Genomic DNA, 6,389 nt, shown 5'->3' with positions numbered 1-6,389 from the left:
TCGGCAAGGAGCACGCTATCTTGAGGGAGGCACGTATATGTGAACGTTGTCAGAGAAGGAGCCAAAAGAATGGAGCTAAATGTCGAACGTAAGATACTGAACGTCATTTCATCGACTTAAAGGGTGTTTCAAAACTCCGTGGACAACATGAGGACCCCGGAATTTCTTAACCACGTAGTTTTCGAGAACGACAATTCGCTCGAACATTAAGCATATCGCAAGGAATACGCATGCAAAGAATGAGAGGTTTTCATGTCCAGTTAAAGTCTCTGTGATTGGAGCATACATCGAGGGATCCGATAAGAGATAGTATATGCCTTTGTACCAGGGTCTTCATTGAAGACTCTTCAAGGTATACTATGAAGGGTTCAGGTAATGGTCTTTGTAGGCTCGAACCAGGGCAGTTACGTCGTCTACAGCCCTTCTTATCTCTGGAGGTGAACTATATTATTTCTAGCCTCCTCTTCAATAGGGGGGGGGCCAGAATGATGCCCCACGGTTCTGCACTACTCCATGAATTTCTCGGGAGGAGATATTGACGGCTGACTCTCGGGTAACTCAACATGGCTCTTTCTGCTATGACAAATATCTTCGGTAGTGATGCAACAATGTCTGTCGAACAGACCAGAACTGAAAATCAGAGTGGGAAGCATTGAAGTACTTACGGATATATTTGGGTCACGAAGAGATTCGAGACTCTACTTTTATGGTACGGACTTCGCAATGAACTTCTCAGATTGAATATCGGTTGCGTCACAAGGATACATTGTCATTCAAAGGTATTAAGCGATGAGATTGATACGAAGAATGAAAAGAATAACTGGGATGGATCACAGATCCTCAGGATCTGATCCTGAACATAATGGGATAACTCACACCCAGGATTCCCAACATAAGCTGGTCGAGATAGAGTCTGATTCTCCGTGAGAATCAAGCCGTACTAAGACTGTCAATGATCACCAAGTATATACCTCACTACTCGCAGATACCTGATCTACAATCACAGTCAGTAATCCCGAGACAATCATCTTTGTTTTGTGGTAAACAGCTCAAGAAAAATAATGGAAACATACAGTTCCCTTTTATGCAAAGGCATTTTCCACCTGGGCATTGAGAGTCATTAGTGCAGCTCTGCGCACCATTTGCAACAACGATAATAGCAGAGAGAATGGTGAGGATACGGATCATGTAAGGGGTGGAGATTACAACAACTACGAATGACATCCAATGACACATATTGCAGGATCAAAGTCATCACAAACATTTGGCGAGAAAACTTCAAATTCCTCCTCACGTATCATGACTCGCGTGTTTCCCGTGCTTCCACACAGACGCTTGGGGCACTCATGAGCGTGCAAGTACGAATATAACTGAGGATACGAGGTTGAATGCATCAACCTGAATGGTCACTTAGCTCGAACTATCCCCCTCTGCCAGAGGGCCTCTGGACCGAACTGGGGATTTGAATTCTCAATTCTCCATCCATCTCGGAGATAAACATGTACACACGTTAAGGTTAAGCCACACGTGGAATGCTCACGCCTTCCGACACAAAATAGGCACTTCAATTGTGCGGGCGCAGGCGTAACACACAAGCACACGGATCGTATGACACGATCCATTGTACGCTCTAACAAAGAGATTATAGTTCCTCCCCTGAAACTACGAAGCTGCAAGTTTATTCGTGGTATCTTCTCTCACATTCATACCGTTGTCGGGCACTATCAATTACCGACCTTCCTCTTAACTTCTTGTTAAGATTCATTCGGTGGCGCATCTTGAAGGCCTGCAGCTGAGGCCTCTCCGATGGTTGGATCCTTGGATGGCGACAATCCCTACTCCAGAATAATCTACCTACATAGTGTATTCATCAAACGACTTTCAGTTCAAAAGACGTATCGAATTATACACGTTATATTCTTCACCCTTGTTACAAGGGTCTTGTATCGACAAACTCATCTGTTTTTATAGGGATTCAAATAACCGAAACATCCTATAGTATGTCACTTGAACAACAAACTAGAACTTGTCTACCGTGTATCAAAATCTTATTTATTCAGTAAATTCTGCTGAGCCAATGCCGCGTGGCTCGAAACTTTCGAGTCGAACGCTACCTCTCTTCCTTTGCATCAGAAGTCATTTCTGCGAAGTGTGACACGTCCCGTATAATGCCTCCGTTCCCTCGCGTCGCGGCATCACCGCAACAATTGCTGTGACAGAGGCGTGAGCTACGACTAAGCCTTTCAGCGACTCGTCGTCCCCATTTTCTGCCCCGGTAATCGTTCGCCGAAAGTCCCTCCCTGAGCCCCTGGAATCCGCATCCTGGACGACTAATTAGATGTTTGTCTGTTCCAAATCGCCCTTATCCGTTGATGCCGATACCTGAACGTCTATCTCTTTAGCGACCCTTATTATCGTAGTCATTTTTTGTCTGTGGCTCATTCTATTTCCGGTCTCATATTACTATCCATTCTTCTTCATTGGATCTCTAGCCCGGTTGTGGATCCCAGCAAAAAAAGCTAACTCTCAGCTTTCATTGCCTTTCGTTCAACTTATAACTATACCTCAAATCGGGATTCCCGATTAATTGACTATGAGGCCACACCTCCAAATTCTCTAAGACAGTTTACTGAATCAGCAAGATATTCGATCTTGACGACTGGCTATGCTCCGCGATTGAGAACCATCACATTCCAGTAGGGAAATAGAACTGAGTTCTTCAACAATACCGTCTTTAAATTACTGAATGAGCGAAAATGGCAACCACTATGGGACGCGGAGATCAACCATCATCAGGGAAGACACATCAAATTCCAATGGTTGAGGAAAGAGAGTTGACCTCACCATTCGAAGGTCTTGGGGAAACCCAGGCCGTACAAAAAACCAGCTGCACGACAAAAACTCAACCGGCTGATGAAGTTCCGGTTTGAATTGATAGTTTTTTGGACCCAAAACCGGAAACTCGACCAGAGAAAGGCAACTCTTCTAGGAAAAATAAGTCAGCACCAGGATCACTCAACTCTTCTGCTCTTCTTGGCGGCTCAGTGCGTCCATACTCCATCGATAGAAGACTCGTAAGCCCTGACCGCACTTGGTGGAGAGTCAATCCCCGGGAGCGCCGGACCCTGATGGCTGATCCTCATCAGCTTGACAAACATACCACTTGTCATGCTCCGAACCGGAGCCATCGGATGACCATCGAATGGTCATCTGCTATGCGAGTCGAAAGTTGGAACATCTCTCGACAGAACCTGTCGAACTTGGTCGACAGAGTGCGATGGAACACAGCCACGGTTTGGATATAGGACTCGCGCATGAGGAAGCATCGGTGCAATTTATCGCCCTGACTGCTTAGCCTGCATTTTCTACACATACATATTTCCGTACATATACATAATCATAGACATATACATATACATAAACATAGACATGTACGTGAACATATACGTAAACATATGCATAACCATATACATGAACATATACATAAACATATACATATACGTAGACTGAATAAAACTCAGTGAATATTGACGAACCAACTATAAAACACGATATAATTCTGAATATTAACGAATAAACTATAGACTATAATGTGATTCAATAAACGAAATTGTTATTAATCTAAACTGTTCAAAAGAATGCGACACCGACTATGTAGAGTTAAATAAATATATTGAGCAAGCAATGAAAGAACAGAGTAGAAAAGGTGTTTAGTAGGTCAGGTCAAAATTTCTGGGTAAACGGTGTTTGTGGTTAGAAAACTGGATATATTTGCGGATGGGTCCACGTTCGCGTAGTGTTCTTGATTTACAACGAATTTAATATTAAGAAGATTTCCAATCCGTGATGCCCCGACGTAGAAATGTCCATAGGAAAATGGAGGATGGGGGAGATAAAGACCTACCTTTTCCAAAGGTTGACTTTGGGTTGCTTGGTTGATAGTGCAGGACAAAGAAGCCTTCAATGAAAATTGCCGTCGCTCAAGACAGAACGGTAGGTCGGTATCGGAAGGAGATAATGAGACTCTGAATAAGGACAATGCGACCACCGTAAGCACCTCCAAGCACTTCGGTTTTGTTAATTTTAACTGGGTGTCCTATGAATCCTCGAATGATATACCGTGTGCCATTGCAATGTCCTTTGAAGGGTCAAGATTACGAAGAAGCATAATAGGAGTATTGACTTATAATTCTAGGAGATGAGGAGGAGGTCCGTTCGGTGTCAAGGAATTGAGGAATTCTGTTGGGATATTGAGCTGTTGTGTCTCATCAGAGATTGTATCAGCACTGTAAAGTTTATGAAGTACGCCAGGCATTTTGCGGATTAAAGAGGAATTAAGAGGCGTTAATTACGGATTATAGATTCAATATTGTCGTTGGTACTACCAACTTGGTAGGGCTTAGAATGCACCTATGGTAAACCAAAGATTTATTTGTGTGGTTTTCAGGAGACTCGATACCATTGTAGACGAAGTCTGCGAGACTGTCCAGATTATTATCATCAACTGTGAGGTGGGAAGGAACGTCCTTCTCAACTTCCCTCAAGGAAGGCCGATTAGATGATTAAGATTAGGGTTGGGAAAGGGTGATGGAATAGTGCCATCACCAAGAGATGTTAGCCATGAAACGTACTCGTAAATACTGGTTCTATTCTCAGGTGTAACGTGCAGGGCAGACCCCAGGTTAGCAGTCAAAGGAAAGACTATTACTGACTCCCAAAGATGTGACCTAGAGATACATGCGTCGGCTTTATCGGCTCGTCGACCGTGGCGAACAACTGGAGCCAATTGGCGGAAATCACCGGCAAGAATAACGACCTTGCCGCCGAATAATTGCCGATTTTGCATTAAGTCTTGTAGTGAACGATCAAGACATTCCAAGGCATGACGGTGTGCCATAGGAGCTTCGTCCCTGATAAGGATAGAAGCATTCTGTAACATTTTCAATATCTGGCATCTACGCGTGAATGAACAGAAAGAACCGGCAAGGCAAGATAATATCTCGAAGATATATCTTGAAGATATAGGAATTCGAAAAGCGGAATGTGAGGTACGACCACTGATTAGCAGCGTCGAGGCGATTCCCGACGTTGCTGTTGCGACACATGGGCAACTACTACGGGTAGTCGAACGGATGACCAGATTCAATAGAAAGGTTACCTGTACCCCCAGGTGCGTCGACGAATATGAAACTTGTTACAAGATACGTGAGATACCCACACTGGAAGAGAACAGGTCGTGCGCTAAAGTTCAGCGGCTGAACAAGCGCGCTTTCAATTGGAAAGTTTCCAACGCCTGGTGATTAGAGCTGTCGTTGGACATTTCTTGATTGATTCTTTAATGTCTGCATTACTTCGTTACCATCACCACATCTGCCTCTGTTCTATCGTCCCCATCATGTATGCCAGCAACAACAGTGACAGTCACTGAGTGACTCTTGTTACTGTTAAGCAGTAAGTACGTGCCACTCATATAAGGGAAAATGCCAGGTAAATCAGGAAAAACTATTGTTGGGACACGTTGTTAGTAACAGCCTGTTACATCAGGTTTGAGACTTGAGGCTAACGCCTATGATTGGCCTCTGGAAGTGTATTCGAACGCGGTTGTGTCATGCTCGAAGGCGTTTCGCGGATGAACACCCGCTGCATGTGGCCGTTCTGGAAGGTACAGCATAGGAGCGTTTCAAAGAAGGAAATGATGTTGTGTTCCCCAGTCGTGCGGGCTCTGAAGCAGCTCGGGGAGTCCCATCGATAACCACGTCACCGACACGATACCAAAATCGGGACATCCTATCCTGGGTTACCCAAGCTGGGTACATCCGCAGGATCGACGACTGCTATTGTTCATGTCAAATTGTTTCATGTTACATTGCAGGATTTACGTTATTCGTGATACATGTTACATGGTTGGACAATTACGTACCAGCCACTCAGGCTGACACGCTGACGGTGTCAGCAACACCCCTAATAGCACATTTGAGAGTAACAACTGGCTCACAGCCCTCATTCTCCTCGCTCACAACAACCCCTCATAACACATGGGCTTTGACATTTATCGCTGCATGTCACCCACATTATAATGTCCACGAGAGACAAAATTCTGCCCGCACTCGCAACGCGAGACCACTGCTGAACGAAGAAAAATACTCGTAACTTCTGACCGCACACCACTGTCCGATGACCTGTCAACAAGATAGCTATTCGACAAGAAGTTCCGATCTCCTGTCGCTAATTGCGAGTAGACTCCCCTCCCGCTGCGAAGTAATCTGAAAATGATTAGATATCCAAGGGATTGATTTATCGCCTTCGTGTCGGAGAAAATTCGCAAAGTTCAGGGTTTCGACGGAGAATCGCACGGCTAAGTTCGTCTGGATTTGCCATCGACTAGTCTT

Source organism: Perkinsus marinus (genome assembly GCF_000006405.1).
Source record: "Perkinsus marinus ATCC 50983 genomic scaffold scf_1104296959768, whole genome shotgun sequence".
In the NCBI taxonomy this organism is placed as follows: Eukaryota; Perkinsozoa; order Perkinsida; family Perkinsidae; genus Perkinsus; species Perkinsus marinus.
This window is presented reverse-complemented; position numbering follows the sequence as displayed.